The sequence below is a fragment of the Pimephales promelas genome, chromosome 21 (genome assembly GCF_988280905.1).
Source record: "Pimephales promelas chromosome 21, fPimPro1.hap1.1, whole genome shotgun sequence".
Classification (NCBI taxonomy): Eukaryota; Metazoa; Chordata; class Actinopteri; order Cypriniformes; family Leuciscidae; genus Pimephales; species Pimephales promelas.
The window spans coordinates 24622699-24638775 of NC_142789.1; the positions used below are offsets into that span (position 1 = coordinate 24622699).

At 38.0% G+C, this 16077-nt stretch overlaps 2 long non-coding RNA genes across 2 annotated transcripts in view; both read right to left on the bottom strand.

Annotated features, from left to right (window-relative positions):
• LOC148970474 (uncharacterized) overlaps positions 1 to 16077 on the bottom strand; it is an 89836-nt gene that overhangs the window by 32321 nt on the left and 41438 nt on the right. The window lies entirely within an intron of this gene.
• On the bottom strand, positions 11836 to 13083 carry LOC120476551 (uncharacterized). The gene is made up of 2 exons (XR_016148545.1): positions 12721 to 13083; positions 11836 to 12148 (listed from the first exon to the last, which is right to left on the bottom strand). It is a non-coding gene; the product is annotated as an uncharacterized LOC120476551 (long non-coding RNA).

Here is a 16077-nt window from a genome sequence, read left to right on the forward strand (position 1 = left end):
CACATTCGTGTGTGTGTGTGATTCGGCGTTTGATGGAAAGAATAAAAATGGCGTCTGAAGGAGCAGTTGAAAGGAGTGAGTTAATTTATGTATCAATTGTTTCTATTTTATTCAACATATAACTCAAAGAAATAAGCACTGCAGACAACAAATCAGTTTGGTCTACTCACTTGAATTAGTTTTAGATCATTAAACGTGACATTATGGCCCTGGAAGCCCGTTTGTTTATTGCCTTGGAAGCCAATTTGTTTATTTCATTACATTGTTCCATGAATATGAACTTTAGAGTAAGGTTTAAATTGTTCATATATTAACAATACTTTTTAAAATTAAGTAGTAAACATAGTATAGCTAATAGTATATGTATATATGATATATAGCCTATATACTGTACTTTTGAACTGCACTGTATGATAATACACATTGATGACTTAACTTAATGTATTAGCATATAGTGCGGTTCAAAAGTATATAGGCTATATATCATATATACAGTACACACACATATATATATATACATATACATTTATATATATATATATATATATATATATAATCTTATTTGAAAGTGTTACGATTGTATCTAAAATAATTAAGCCAGAAAAGTATATTTTCACAAAGTTAATTTCACACCGATAATGCTGTCCCTTGCATTTAGATGATCTGCACATCTGTACTTCACATGCAGTCTTTAAGCAATCACTACTGAATTAATTCTAAAAAAGGTGAAGGTGGTGAATGATAGATCATTCCTCACAGGTTTCTCTATGTTACTTGGCAGATGTTCCTCGGTTATGAAGGCATTAGTAGTCATGGCATTGATACGGAGAGACTCGGAGACCAGAGCGGGTTCTTCCTGGTGTCAGTCAGACCTGCACTGCTCAAGGGTGCTTACCGGGGGTGGGTGAAACAACAGCTAAAAACAGGAAAACAGCAAGGCCAGGAAGCAGTTACGCATATCTGCCTTCTCATTTTCTCGAGGGCTCAAATGCCTCCATGAATTAATCTGAGAGATTAGGCAGAGTCTTCAGATGATCCGACCTCCGGGATCGTGGTTTCAGCTGCCATGGAGGTGGAATGAGCAATCCTCCATTCCTCTCGTCCCTCCGCCGGGATTGCTAATTAAGCCCCTGTGATAATGATGAAGGAGATTCATTTGGCTAAAATGTCACCACATTTCATCCCCGTCTCCTTTGCTAATTTGAGATCTATTTATTTTCTGAGCCGTGGTTCGGGTCAGAGCTACTTAAACACAACTGTTAATAGACTCGCCATCATCGTACCCATGATCCCCTTCCTCGCCATACGAGCGAGCGCGTGACTCACTTGCGTGCATTCCATCCAAAGTCATGCAACTATTTAAAGAACTTCGAAATAAATACAAAATCTCTTTGAAACAGACATTAGCATTTGAAAGCTGATCTCAGGGTCTGCTGGAACGGAGCCTAATTGGTGGCTTTTGGTGACACGGGTGTCTTAATGACCAGCGATGACCATGTGCTGGGCTGTAATGGAGCTAGCTGGCCAGAATCCTAATTGACCATTTCACTTTTGCGAGGTCTGATGATGCCAGAGGACTCCGGTGTGTGTTTGAGAGTGTGTGAGGAGTTTGTGGCCTTGCAGTCATTAAAAGCACTGATGATCTTCCTCGAAGACAGCACGCGCTACTAATGGTGGGCATTTTCACCATGGAGACTGTGAGTCGGAGGCGGATGAAAGGCTGGTGTGGTGTGTATGGCAATGCTTTTTCCTTAATGAACATGGCCGGCCATTAACTGTAGGTGATACGTGAAGAGCTTGTTTGGAGAGGCACTAATGCGAAAGTAAGACCACCCATCACAAAAGGATGAGAAGAAATGATCCTGTCTGTCTTTCCAGAATCTTTTTCATCAGGGCAGGATTGCACCAGCCATCCGTGAGGTCTTTCTTAAATTGGACGAAAAGTTCACCCTAGCAAGTAACAAAACTCTGTGCTTTGTTTGGTTGTAACTATTTGTTAGCTTGTAGTTTGGAAGCTGTCTGTATCGTGGAAAAGTAACGGATGAAGGGCGTTGTTAGGCACGACCCGAACTTTTATAACCACACAATACAAATATTAAAGTAAAAAAAAAATGTATTAGTGCAACTTTAATGAAGTAAAATCACTAAAAGCCTTCCTTCCAGTAGAAAAAAAGTCCCTGACCGTGAAAAGCAAGAACGTTCCAATGTGTAATATGCATGAAAGCTCAAATTAAAACAACATGCAGTGTTGTGCAGTGATAAATGGGTGAAGCGGTCATACTGTAGCTGTGTTTTATCATGAATAAAGCTATTGACCAATCAAAATCAAGGGTTGGGAACTAACCATTTATATATATATATATATATATATATATATATATACAGTAGTCAACATGGATCAAGTGACTACTGTATTCATATTTCACATTCGAAAACAGTTGTGCTGCTTAATATTCTTGTGGCAACTGTAATATATTTTTTCAGGATTTTTTGATGAATAGAAAGTTCAAAGAACGTCTCAGGTTACGACTGTAACCATGGTTCCCTGAGAAAGGGAATGAGACGATGCGCACCGCGAGTTCCCTCGAAAGGGAACAGCATTTATTTGAAAATTGTTTGTAAAATTATAAAGATCTTTACTGTGTCCTTACTGAATCATACTAACCTCAAACCTACCAATGGTAGTGTATATTTATTTACTTTTTTTGGTAAATGCCACATTGACAGCTGGCAATGCATATTGCACTGTTAAATAGCTTCATTCAAGACAACCATTCAAAATTCAGTTAATGTACATATCAATCAATATATTCAGGAATAAAGTCTGCCACTCAAAACATAAGCTCATTGATGTAATCCAATCAGCCCGCGAGTTCTTTCCAATCGATCGAAGGCAAAAGTCATAGCGCAACTCAAAGATTTACTAGTACGCAAGTTAACCACAACTAGGCTACACTGTAAATCACACACAGCCCTGGTTCTCGTTTCTTCCTGAGACTTGTTCCCTCCACAAGAAGACAGTATAGTGAAGGAGCTTTAAAGATGTCAAGAATGAACAAGCAAAGAAGAGCACATCATACAGTAAAAACACATAAGGATAAAAATACAACACCTGGAGGGATACCTGTGCTTCAAACTCATGCCTGTAGCTGCTGAGTCTCCACGGTTTTGCCTGTCTTCAGAAGATGAGGTACACGAGAGCTTCAGAGAGCTTTCGGCTCCTTGAAGTAGGCTATTCACAGATCTCAAAATCCTTGTTCTCTCAAAAGACAAGCACTGCCCACAACATGTACAGCTCTGGGTATGTCTGAAACACAAGACAGCTGTCCTACTGACCAGTTAGTCAGAGCAGCTTTCGGGACTTCATTACATTGTGTCTGATGATCTACAATACTTTCAAGTCAGTTTTAGAGATAACCATGGATACATAATACTAAAATGTGTGTGTGTGTGTGTGGTGGTGGTGTGGGGGGGTGGGTGCTAAAGGTTCAATACATTTACATGAGATAATTAAATATCATCTATTAATCTAGGGCAATGATATTTTCATTCTTTTTCACATACGTATATTATTTATTTCTCTGTATTAAGCTGAAATGACCATTTTAAAGGGATACCCCACTGTTTTTTTCATATGAAACTATGTTATTCCCTTAACTAAAATGAGTTGATACATACCTCTCTTAATCACTTTTCACGAGTGATGATATTACTACGCCGAGTCGAAGTGCTCCCAAGGACTTGTTGTAGTATTCCGCCATACATTATAGTTATCCACTTTACACGCTTAGAAAAGTGCAACGTTTTATTTTGTGTCACCATCCTAGGTTTAGTTACACTACTCATGTAACTGTATTTAAATAGGTAAAATGTGGAGGTGTTTGGTTTCTTCTCTGCTTGGCCCATATTGAATGAACTGGGCTAGTTAAGTGCAATCAAAAAGTGTCTCGCGCGCCAGAGAGATTGAGTCCACGCACTGAGACGACAGAGGTATGTATCAGCTCCTCTTAGTTAAGGGAAAAACATAGTTTAATATGAAAAAAAAAAAAAAAAACAGTGGAGTATCCCTTTAAGGCCATGTGATCTTAACAAGCTGTTTTAATTTGTCCATCTTGGTGTTGCGAGACATTAAATGAATCACACTGACAGCTTGGGCTCAACACTCAAAAAGCATTTAAACAGCACTCTCTCTAACCAAGAAAATGCCTCCATTAACATTTGTAGACTTATTAAAATGACATTTCAGCAGACAGGAAGCTGCACTAACATTCGATCTGGGCGGCATTTGAAAGGTTTGGATACGCCCTGGGTTAACACACCCTATGAGGACAGGTTAGTGTTATGTGATGTGAAGTCTAGTGGTGTGGTGGATTTCAGTGGCAGTGTTTCTTTACACTGAGGGACAGACTCCCATTCTGGGAACTGTTTTGTTGGCAAGACTGAGCTATTGAGGCTGAGAGAAAGCCGATGAAGAAACTGACCTGACAAGACAGATAAGCGAGAGAGGGGGAGATTGTGAGAAAGGTGGAGGAGAGGAGGAGGAGGAGGAGGAAGGGTTGAGGTGAGTGTAAGGCAGTGGTGTTTGGTTGCCACTGTGATGGGAGATATTCAGCCTGCAGCCAGAAGGATCTACAGGCAGGCTGGCTTTAGGCAAGACAGCTCTGCCAGGTTCCTACACACACACACACACGCACACGCACACAGTGTTTTTCCCTTTATACCCCTATTTTCAAAAATTCCCTCGAGTTAGTCAGTCTGCCATATAGCAATTCACAGAGAAAATCAAGAGGAGAGAGAAGGTGTAGGGAAAAAACAAACAAACAAAGTGCAGTATTAAGCAGGCTACAATCATTTGCCAATATATTGTAATTACTGTAAACACGTTGGTAGTATAAAACTAATATGTTGCTTTCTTGCAGCTAAAACTCAACAAACGCTCATTAAATGCAGCCTGTTACTATGACAAAAAAGCAGAAGTACTGGAGGCAAGGGCTGGTTGTGACAAACTAATTGAGCATAGAAACAAAGTCCACTCTTATTGCCCAAGAAAAAAGACTTTAAGACTGGGGCATGTTGATGCACTATATGGGGTAAGTTGTCACATTGGTTTGAAACCTGCTAACATTGGGGAAAACAATCACATCACATCAGTCCACATCAGTTGAAATCGCATTCAGGAGGCAGGCCGGACAGAGTACGGATATTTAAAGAAATGTATCAATTGAAATAAATTAAATGAATAAAATTCAATTAAAATGTGACATCTTGCCCAGAAGTTGAACCAATGTGTATTGCATTACTACATTATTAATTACTGTAATTGTAATTTAATTACTTCCCCCTTGATAAAGTAAAGTAATGGATTACTCTTAATTGTTCAACTGGTCGAGGTTGATACAGGATTTAGATAACACATTCTCATCCCAAGACATCATCTAACTGACGCTTTACGTCAACATCCAACGATTTAGAGTACCCTTTAACGTCAGTTAGAAGACGCTATCCTAGGGCGTCATCTAACTGACGCTTTACCTTTAGCGTCAGTTAGATCAGTGTTTCCCAACCCTGTTCCTGGTGGCACACCAACACTGCGTGTTTTCTTTGTCTCCCTAATCAAACACACCCGATTCAACTCATCAGCTCATTAACCCACCTGATTATGAGCTGATGGGTGTGTTTGATAAGGGAGACAAAGAATACACGCAGTGTTGGTGTGCCGCCAGGAACAGGGTTGGGAAACACTGAGTTAGATGACGCGGGTAGGTTTAAGTCTGGGGCAGGGTTAGGATTTGATAGCGTCATCTAACTGACGTTAAAGGGTACCCTAAAACGTTGGATGTTGACATATGGTCAAAACAGTCACTTAGGATGAGAGTCTTGGGATGAGAACGGGCTTATTTAGAAAGTAATTAGTAATGCAATACTGTTTAGAGAGAGTAATTAGTAGAGTAATCTAAATACACTGTTGAAGATTAAATTAGTAGCTAGTAATTCATTACTTTTATCGATTAACTTACCCAACACTGCCCTGACATGACATTAATGAAAACACATTTCAACCAGTCTGCCCTTCATTGTAGTTGAATGTATGCTGTGGTACATGAGTGGCATTCTAATTGTTTATTGCGTATGTAACAAAAAATATACACGTTTTAGTTACAAGAATCAAATGAATGCACATTATATTTCATTTAATATGCCTTCATGCATTTGGACCATAGACTGTAAAAAATATGGACGTAGTGTCCGTGACGTCACCCATAGGTTTCTGAAGAGCAACTTTGAGGCCTAAAGTGGGCGGGGCCGACCGTCGCCATCTTGGCAGTGCGTCACCTCTCGTCACTACCGGATAAATTAAAATGGGCAAAGAGGCGGGACGCGGGTGGAGCTGAGGTGCTAATGCTATGCTACTGCCGCTGAATTGACAGCTGATTGAAAAAGTAAAGCCAATGGTTAAAGTTCATGTTTTGCCCTTCGAAATATTATAATAGTTAAGACGTAACTAAAAGTGAGACTACTTTACTTTTTTTATCAACTTTATTAATCTCACAAGGGGCAATTAGTTAAGAGCATATACAAGTACATTAACACAGATCACACACATTTCTCACAACATACAAGCAGTCAACTAACGTTATGTGCATTGTGATGCATTATTATTCTGCTAGTTAAAATGTATAAGTTACTTACAATATTGCTCTAAGCTTGTGCATGCGACAGTGATTCAAGGCAAGCACACGTCAGTCGGCATCTCACGTCAAGTTCGTAAAGGGCTTTAATTCAGTCCATTTTACAATCCGATTTTGGCCGCCTCTCAGATGGGTCAAACCAAATATTACCTCAGAACTTCAAGTAAATGAACTAGAAATCCGCGCTCATTCAAAGCGCTGAAATCGTCAGACATCCATTAGTGCATGCGAGGGAAACAGCTGGAAACACGGCACTGGTTGTTCTCTCCATACTCAACACGACGGAATCCAACGGCGTGCACGGGCGAAGGTATAATACATGTATTAAATTGTATGAAATAATCCCGGAAAAGCAGAAACACAGCTGAGGGTGACGCTAACAGACAGCAGACAAACGACTAGCAGTGAAAGCGGCAGCATGAATCCACCTGTCACTCAAGTGGCCACGCCCTTAATTATGCAGAAATTTAAGGCTTAAATATAATTTAAAGAGATGAGTTGTAAAAAAATTCACCCCCCTCACAGTTGTCATGAAGGGAAAAATGAGCTCAATAGACCAAAGCCACTTTTTGCTCCAGGCTGTAAACATGTTTTTTTCTGCTGTAAAGTTGGGCATTTTAACATGGGGGAGATACAGATTTGACTCGCTTCTGCAGCCTGCCTCAAGCGGCCACTCGATAAATTGCAGTTTAATTCACTTCCGTATTGGCTTCAAGAGAGAGACGGGGAGGTTGCCGCTTGATTTGGACTTTTGTCTCAGAACTTTATAGTCCCCAATATATGATCAATATCTTTATCTATATGATCTATATCTGTAAAGATATAATGACATCTTGTGACAACCCCCCTAAATCAGAATACATTTTACACCTATGCTATGAATACTGTACCTCTCACCCAAATGACCCTCGTGCCATCCCACCGACCTTAAAATCTTATGTTTGAACATGGAGTGTCACCATAGAGATTACCTCTCTCTGACATTGCATCCTTGCAGGTCCATTAATCAAAGCGGCAAGACACCTCTGAATAATTTAAGTGCTGTGTGGGACCCATCTCTCCTTTGTTTTATTAATTAATTTAAGAGGGCAATGGGAGTGTTCATTTGCTTCCTCTTTGCCCTATCATTGTTAAATCTGCAGATTGATGGCTCAATTTGCCGAGATATAGCAGAGGAGGTCGTTCCATTTGATTCAGGACTTAAATCATTGTGCTTTTGCATGCTACTTTTTGAAATCTTCATCATACTACAGAATTATTGTGGGATGCTCTTTATAGCATGCAGGGTACTGTAAAAGGATTCACAGAAAAACACTTTTTATTCTGTTTGTTTGGCCGTATACCATATGACTCAACTGAGCATGTGAGCATATCTGATCCCTAATCTATTTAGACAGCCTTTTAATCACATACATGCTCAATATGTAAAGGCACGTGTAAATTAAGCATGTTAAATCTGTGTCATCTTTGAAATAGTGCCAAAAAATTATCCACATTCTATGTAGACGCTTAGAAGAAAAGGTTCTACTGTATGTAGTACCTTAAGGGGTTCTGTCAGGGGTTCCCAGGTTATGGATTTAGTTTTAAATAATTAATTTGGGTTTTAATTCATTTTGTATTTTGATTTTTTAATTCATTTTATAAATAAACTGTTAAACATTAAAACGTATCATGGAATCATTAAAGACATTTCTCCTTATAATATAGAACCAAATGGTTCTTTAAAGAATCCTAGAACCCCAAACTTTTTTCTAAGTGTGTATATGTACTGCATTTTTTTTTTTTAATATTTAAGATCAGACAAATTAAGCAAAATGTAAATGTAAAAATATTTAAATCCAATTACAATGACAATATTTGAGAGAATTATAGTGCATCTTGGAATAGACTCTATATCTGTCATCTTTGGCTTGCTCACTAAAGGCAGTATTAATGTCAAATCGCCTTAAAACAATGTGCATTGTAAAAAAAATTAATAATACAAATATAAAACTGACTTTACTTGAATCAACAAAAGGTGTGTTTATTGGTGCAGCAACTCCCATACCTCATTGCTAACATAAATAGTCCGCTTGTCTATATGTAAATGTGTTTATCCCCACTCGATTCATCTGCTGAGCTGCATGTCACAATTATTTTCATTTGACATGGCATCTTAAAAGCACATTTCTCATGGCATAAGGCACTAAAAAGCCCGTGAAACATATGTAACAACACGTAATTGCCAAGTGTTCACATTTACATACTACGACAATTATCTGTAGTGGCAAATCAGCCTGAATGCGTTCATTTCAAGTAAAAATTGTTGCTTTCTGGTGATGCATCTAAGGTGAGCAGAGCTAAACAATGCAAATGAGCTACAACATGATGCGGCAATTACCAATAAGTGTGCAGAAAGTAATCTCCTGCCTGATGATGGATACTTATAAACACCTACTATAAACCAACATGGACACTTGGCCATCTCCAGCAATTTAATCACTGTCAGTGCAAAACACCCCTTTAGAAGACAGCTGTCTATGCAGGCAGAGATATAACTGCTGACCTTTCTGTTCTGAACATAATATTTACTTAAAGACATTTCGAAAATGATGTTACAAGGATTTAAACATAAATTAATTGGATCAGACCATGTACAATCAAATTACTGTTATCATTACAAGGAAAGACATGGATCCATGCATGTCTGTTTCCTCCGATAATAAAACAAACCATTGATCTCCTCCCAGGGTTTTACTGTAAGCTATTGTTTAGCCACAGTTATATTACTGCAGAGCCGAGGTGCCAGGAAGTGCTGGGAACACATGCTGATAGATTGAAAGAGTATAGAGGGAGGTAGAGGACACAAAAATGAGTGTGCGAAGTGAGCGAGAGCGATAAAGGTACAGCAAGAGAGTAGATAATAAGGGAGAGGTAATCAAGAAGGAGAGAAATGACATTGAACTGGAAGGTTTTGACTTTTAATCAGCACTAGAACTGATAATGACAAGAAAGCATTCATTAAATATTACTGAATTATACACTTGCTGATGAAAGCACTGTTTTCATGCAGCAAGTCCAAGGAATATTGAGTGGTGTTTTATACGAGCATGAACATACACTAGCACTCAATTTGGACCAGGGTTGTGCTCCAGTCTGAACTGAATACACAGTGCATTTTAAATTCCAATTTGAACTGAATTTGAATTTTAGTAAACAGTGTGCAAATTAGAACGGAAGGAAAATAAACTGGGATGGATGGATGGATGGATGGATGTTCATCATAGCAGTGGACGGAACAAAATCTGATACTGCATGTCAAGTGATCTGTGCATTTAGCCTTGGAGTGTAAATGCAAAAAAATAGACCTGCTACTTTTTATGTATACATTTAGAGATGTTTAAGTATAAAATAGTTCGAATAACTTTGTTTTATGATTTGTCCTGATAGTGATTATTTTTTTCTTTCGTGAAAAAATAGGGCAAGTTAACATTACAAACTGTTTCTTTGCATTATCAAATTACAGAATTAGACAGATCCCATTGACTCGGTCTCAAAACTCTAGCCGCGTTACATGTAGATAAAATGTCAAGAACTGTAAAAAGCAACAATTGAAACCTGCTAATTCACTAGCTTGCCATGTTGCTGAAATAATATTGTTTTGAGCAGTACAAGGCCAAGAGACAGGGATGTTTATTTAATATTAAACTTGTTGAACCCTGTACCAAATGAACTAACAAACCCGTAAGTTGTGCTTGTTCAAATTTCCAGGCTAAGTCAACGTTTTCTCAAAAGTTACCTACTGCAGCTTTAAGCATTAGCCTTGACATTTTACATGTTCAATTACGATTATTTAGTTGTTTCATGCCATATTAACATATCATTTCATCAGATGCATTTTGACACCTGGACAGAACCAAAATGGACACTCGGGTCTGAATCACAGTTAACACTTGCTTAATCTCACCCTCTTTTGAAGTTGGACTCGCTTCAGAGGGCCAGACTAAAGATTTCCGTCAAGGTTAAACGCGGCTGCAGGATGATGATGAAAAGTAGGAAATGGGCCATGTCTGCCTTTAGTTATTACTGAGGTAATATATGTAGCCCTGACAACAATAGCTTTTAAGTGAGGCTCCATTAAAGAAAAATGCTTCAGGTGAATTCGGGAAGGCGGACAGCATTTTAAAACTATTTTTTAAAAAAAGGTTCTAGTCAATAAAGCGAGCCTAGAGTAGCTTTTGTGTTCTTGTGAAGGTTGTTCTGGCCTGTGGATGCTGTCATCCACCGATCATTGTGAAATGAAGATTCCAGAAATACACATTGCTTATAGGAGAGGAGTTGTCGTCATCCTTAGCCGTTAGCTCTTTGACTTAAGGCTAGACCCAAGGCAGACAGGACCTAGCAAAGAACTCAAGGCAGTCTGTGCTGCCTTCAACGAAAAGGAGAGGCCGAATTCAGACAAATAAATGCATCGAAAGCATGGTTTGCTCGCAATTGTGACAGAAATAGTATGCGTCAGTTTAGACTTGAGTGGTGACAACTCAGCCTAGATTCGAAGCAACACTTCAAGATGAATATCTAGTGAACTATGATCGAGAAATGCTTTTTTTATAGCTTAGAAGCCAAAAGTCCATACCTCACACCAACGCTTGCTGATAGATTGAAATAGGAAAGAGAGGAAGGTACACTGTTAAAATTTTCGTTGTGAATTTACAGTAAATAATTGGATAAATTTTGCATTACTTTCACAGTAAGGATTACAGTAATATAATGTGAAATATGCTCACAGCAATTTACTGTAATTTTATATCTGTGATATTACAGTACATTACTGGGGAATTACAATATATGAAGAGTTTAGATGCAAAAGCCTCTAAATGCCATTTGAAATTTTCTTCTTTAATAATGATTTTTATCAAACTTTTATATTTAAGTTCAGTAATTTCACCTAAATAACAATTAATAGATAAATATCATTGCCATTAAAGTGAAATTACTGAACTTAAATATACAAGCTTGATAAAAATGATCATTCTAGAAGAAAATTTCAAATGGCACTTAGAGGCTTTTGCATCTGAACAATTCATATAAACACACACACACACACACACACACACAATGTAACCCCCCCCCCCCCCCCCCAACAACAAACAACTCTGAGGTTAAGTCAATGTTAGCCCAATGGCATATTTATTAACACATATGTTTCAATGTACAGCAAGAATTTAAGAAATTATTTTTTTTTAGAATTTCAACTTTAAGATTGTTTTCATAAAAGCCATTTTAAAATGCAGAAAATGCAGAGACATTGTGCAAACTTTTAACTGTGGAGCCTGACAAGTAACGTTACCACTGCTAAAAAACACTATGACGCCCACTCAAAGTCACTTAGTTTCCTCAATAGGGTGCTAATATGAGGGTTCATTGTGGTCCTCTTCTTGGTCTTCGATCCTCTTTCGGGATTGATGCCCAGGAAGCACCTGTTAATAAGCAAAGATAGTTTCAGTTCTTAACACTTTTCACTCGTGTTTGTTGTTCTAACCGAATCCTGGTCCAACGCACAAGGTGTGCACGGATCTACACTTCGGATTCTGACCGGGAATAGTAACGTTAGACCACCCGATAATCTTTGAAACACTTATTTCAACGTGCGATTTGGGACGTAAGTTACTAATTCTGTTTTCGAATACTATTTAGGACGGTTAGTATGTGAATTGGGACGCAGAAATGTATTAACTTAAACAGCTAACGGTTAGCCCTGCTAATCGATAACATTGACTAAGTACAGAAATGTGCACACATAAATAGTAATGTTTGTCCCATCACTGATTTTATAAACTCTACAAAAACCAGATTTGTCTAAACGGTGATAGACATGAAAATAGCAAAACTCGATCGTCATTAACTATTACCTATGCTGTGAGAACTTTCAACAATTCCGGGCAGCTGCTAACAAAATGTGAACTGTGTCATGCGATAAACGTTTATTTGAAAGTAAATATTATCATATTAAAATAAAATGGGTGTAAGTGCTGCAAACATGCATGCTTACCTTCTCCGTTAAGCCCGAAATAGAAGAGGCGGCGGGAGACGACGGAGCCTGCAACAGTTCGGTTATGTCACATGACTTCCCAGGGCATAGGCTACAGTATTTCACTGCAATAATACTGTTTGCTGCTGTGAAATCCTTATTTTTTTTCACTGTGTTGCTGTGATATTACAGACCTTGCTGTGACATAACAGCAGGTTTTAAATTGCAATGTTTTATTGTAAAATAAGAGTTAAATGCTGTAAAATCCAAGGATATTGTAGTTTTTACAGGTATTCATTGGGATATTACAGGGAAATGTAATCACAACAAGTTACTGTGAAATAATACTGTTAATTATTGTGAAATGCTGGTAATTTTTAACAGTGTAGAGAACACAAGAGTGTGTGAAGAGAGGGAGAGCAATAAAGGTACTGCTAGAGAGTAGAGAATGAAATACAATGATAGTTGTGAGGGTATGACGTCCCTTTGTAGGCCATTCAGCGATTGGTATTACACTGGTTTCCTCAACAAAGACGCAATAGGATTTTTTCTATAGGCTTTTGGATAATTGCAAAAACGAAAACAAGCACTGCGATCGACAAAAGTTCATGAGACTTACATGTTTTGTTCTCCACAGAAGAACACAACTTGTATGAATTTTTAAGCCTAAATGCAAAAAGCTAAAGGTAGGCTATAAACGAACTACACCATGGTCGCACGTCTTTAAAGAGTAACTAAACCCTAAACCAACTTTTTTAAGTTAATGATATGTAAGAATGGATCTTTATTAGTACCAGTCATTGATTCGAGTAACTTTTTTTGACATTTGTGTCAAAAAACGTCTACAACAACGTCTTAGTGCTGCCCTCTTCAGGTTGAACGGTGGCTACTGCAGTTGAATTTTCCTATTGGATATTAGCGGTTCTTCGTGACGTACGCACGTTTCAGCTCACCACGCTCTTGGCAGTATAAAAACTAGCTTGTTTCGTCAAAACCACTGTAGCGAGTCAGAAGTTGGAATTGCGAGTATTGAATACGATTAGGAAAGAGTGTTTTAGCATCTATTTCGTCCCCTCTATCTCCACTGGGGTCTGCCCACTTTTTCAGCATTTTTCAAACATTGCCAATGGGTGGAGTCAGGCTCTGACCAGGGGTTTAGTTACCCTTTAACATCAACACTACTAAGCTCCAGACAACTCTCGTTTATTTTTAAACATTTTCCCAAAAAGTTTGAGTTAGAATAGTTTATAAGAGTACAATTGCATAACGAAGCGGACTAACCTTAACAGTTTGGCGTGATGACGTTTAATGTCCCACCTCTGTAGCGATTTATTTTATGTCTTGTTGTCTACCACAGAGCTTATTTCAGCCATTTAACCAAAATCCGATTAAAAATGCTAAAATGCTATCTCGTTTCCGCGTTTTGACCAACAAAGTGATATCATACCTGCACCACTCCACTGAAGGGAGAGGTAATCAGAAAGGAGAAGAAATGACATTGAACTGGAAGGTTTTGACTTTTAATCAGCGCTAGAACTGATAATGACAAGAAAGCATTCATTAAATATGAATTATACACTTGCTGATGAAAGCGCTGTTTTCATGCAGCAAGTGCAAGGAATATCGAGTGGTTTTATAATGGAACAAACACTAGCACTCAGTTTGGACCAGGGTTGTGCACCAGTCTGAACTGAATGGACAGTGCATTTTAAATTCGAATTCGGAAGTGCATATTTGAATGTAATGCAAATAAACTGACGTTTATAGCTCAGGAGTGAAAAGTTCACACCTCATAACGAATGTGTTGATGAGCGTGAGAAAAAAAAGTTGAGAAACGACTGAAAGCAAAGGGGAAAAAACAGGATGAGGGTGGCAGGAGAAGATGATAAATTTGTCTGACGCATTTCTGCTAATCTTGTAATGCCCATGGCTGACGGGCCGCCTGTCATATCCCTTCGTGCATTGCTGCGGGGTCAGATAAGTGGTACACGTGAGGGCAATGACTGACAGCTTTGTCGGTGCTGCGGGACACTTAAACAGGCTCCATTAACATGCGCAGGCTTTGTTATCGTACGATTTCTCCTCTCAACTTGGAGAGCTCAGGGAGTGTGTGCAAAGAGCTGATACCTGTTCTGAGGGGTTTGGGTTCAATCATTCTCTCCACACTTCCCAATATACAGTTTTTGGCAGCATCAATGCAAAACAGGACACAGTCATAAGGAGGTATAAAGACAATAAAAAAAAAGTGCTGCCTTAAACATCCAAGTTGATTGTACTTAAAATTGTAAGTCATTTCAACTTCAATTTCATGAAACTGACTTGCTTGAATAAAGCAAGTCTGCTTAACTTATTTTGATGAGTTAATGGGATGTAAAAACATGTTGTAATGACTTAATTGATTGATCCTTTAATTTTCTTTTTCAGTTCACAGTTGTTTTTGCAATAGCGAGCTAACTTTGAAAGCATAAGATCCAGCCTCTCTTCAGAGCATCTCTAAAGCCACACGCCCCCTCAAAAACAAATGAACGCAGCGCACGCATACAAAGCCAGAGCAGAGTCTACAAAGCTTAATGAGAGATGGCATTAAACTACCTCATGTCTCAAAGCACATAACATCAAAAACATTACTGAACGTAAACAGCCTGTTTAGGCATTGGTAGTGTTGCAATTGACAAACCGCTCTAAATAGAACGTCACGGGATATCTCAATTCACAGTAGTTATGGCGTGAACGCAACATAAGTGTTGTTTTGGGGAGGAACTGTTCATGGCAGCTGCAGTTTGTCTATCTATATACTATCTACACTGTAAAATGAATATGCTTTATCTAATCAATAAAATTGTGGCAACAGATTACAAGCAATATTATTTATTAAATTGAACAAATTAGAATTGAGTAATAGTTAATCAAATTAATATTCTAATTAATTCTAATTTGTACAATTTAATTAATAATATTGCTTGTAATATGTTGCCACAATTTTATTGATTAGATCAAGCATATTATTTTTTTCAGTGTATAAGTTTGAAAATGTTGTAAGATGTTTTAATGTATTTGAAAACAGACTGTTGTGCTCACAAAGACTGCATTGACTTACAATAAAAACTGTATAACATGAAATATGATTACAATGTCCAATAACTGTTTTAATATAATTGCAAATTCCATTTAGTGATGGCAAAGCTGAATTTTCAGCATCATTCCTCCAGTCTTCAGTCTCACATGATCCTTCAGAAATCACTCTAATATACTGATTTGATGAATAATAAATCAAAGCAGTTCAGCAACTGTGACACTATTATTTTTCAGACTTTCTTGATGAATAAAAAATAGTGCATGTAACATTATGAAAAATTGATATTCATTTTGAGATAGGAT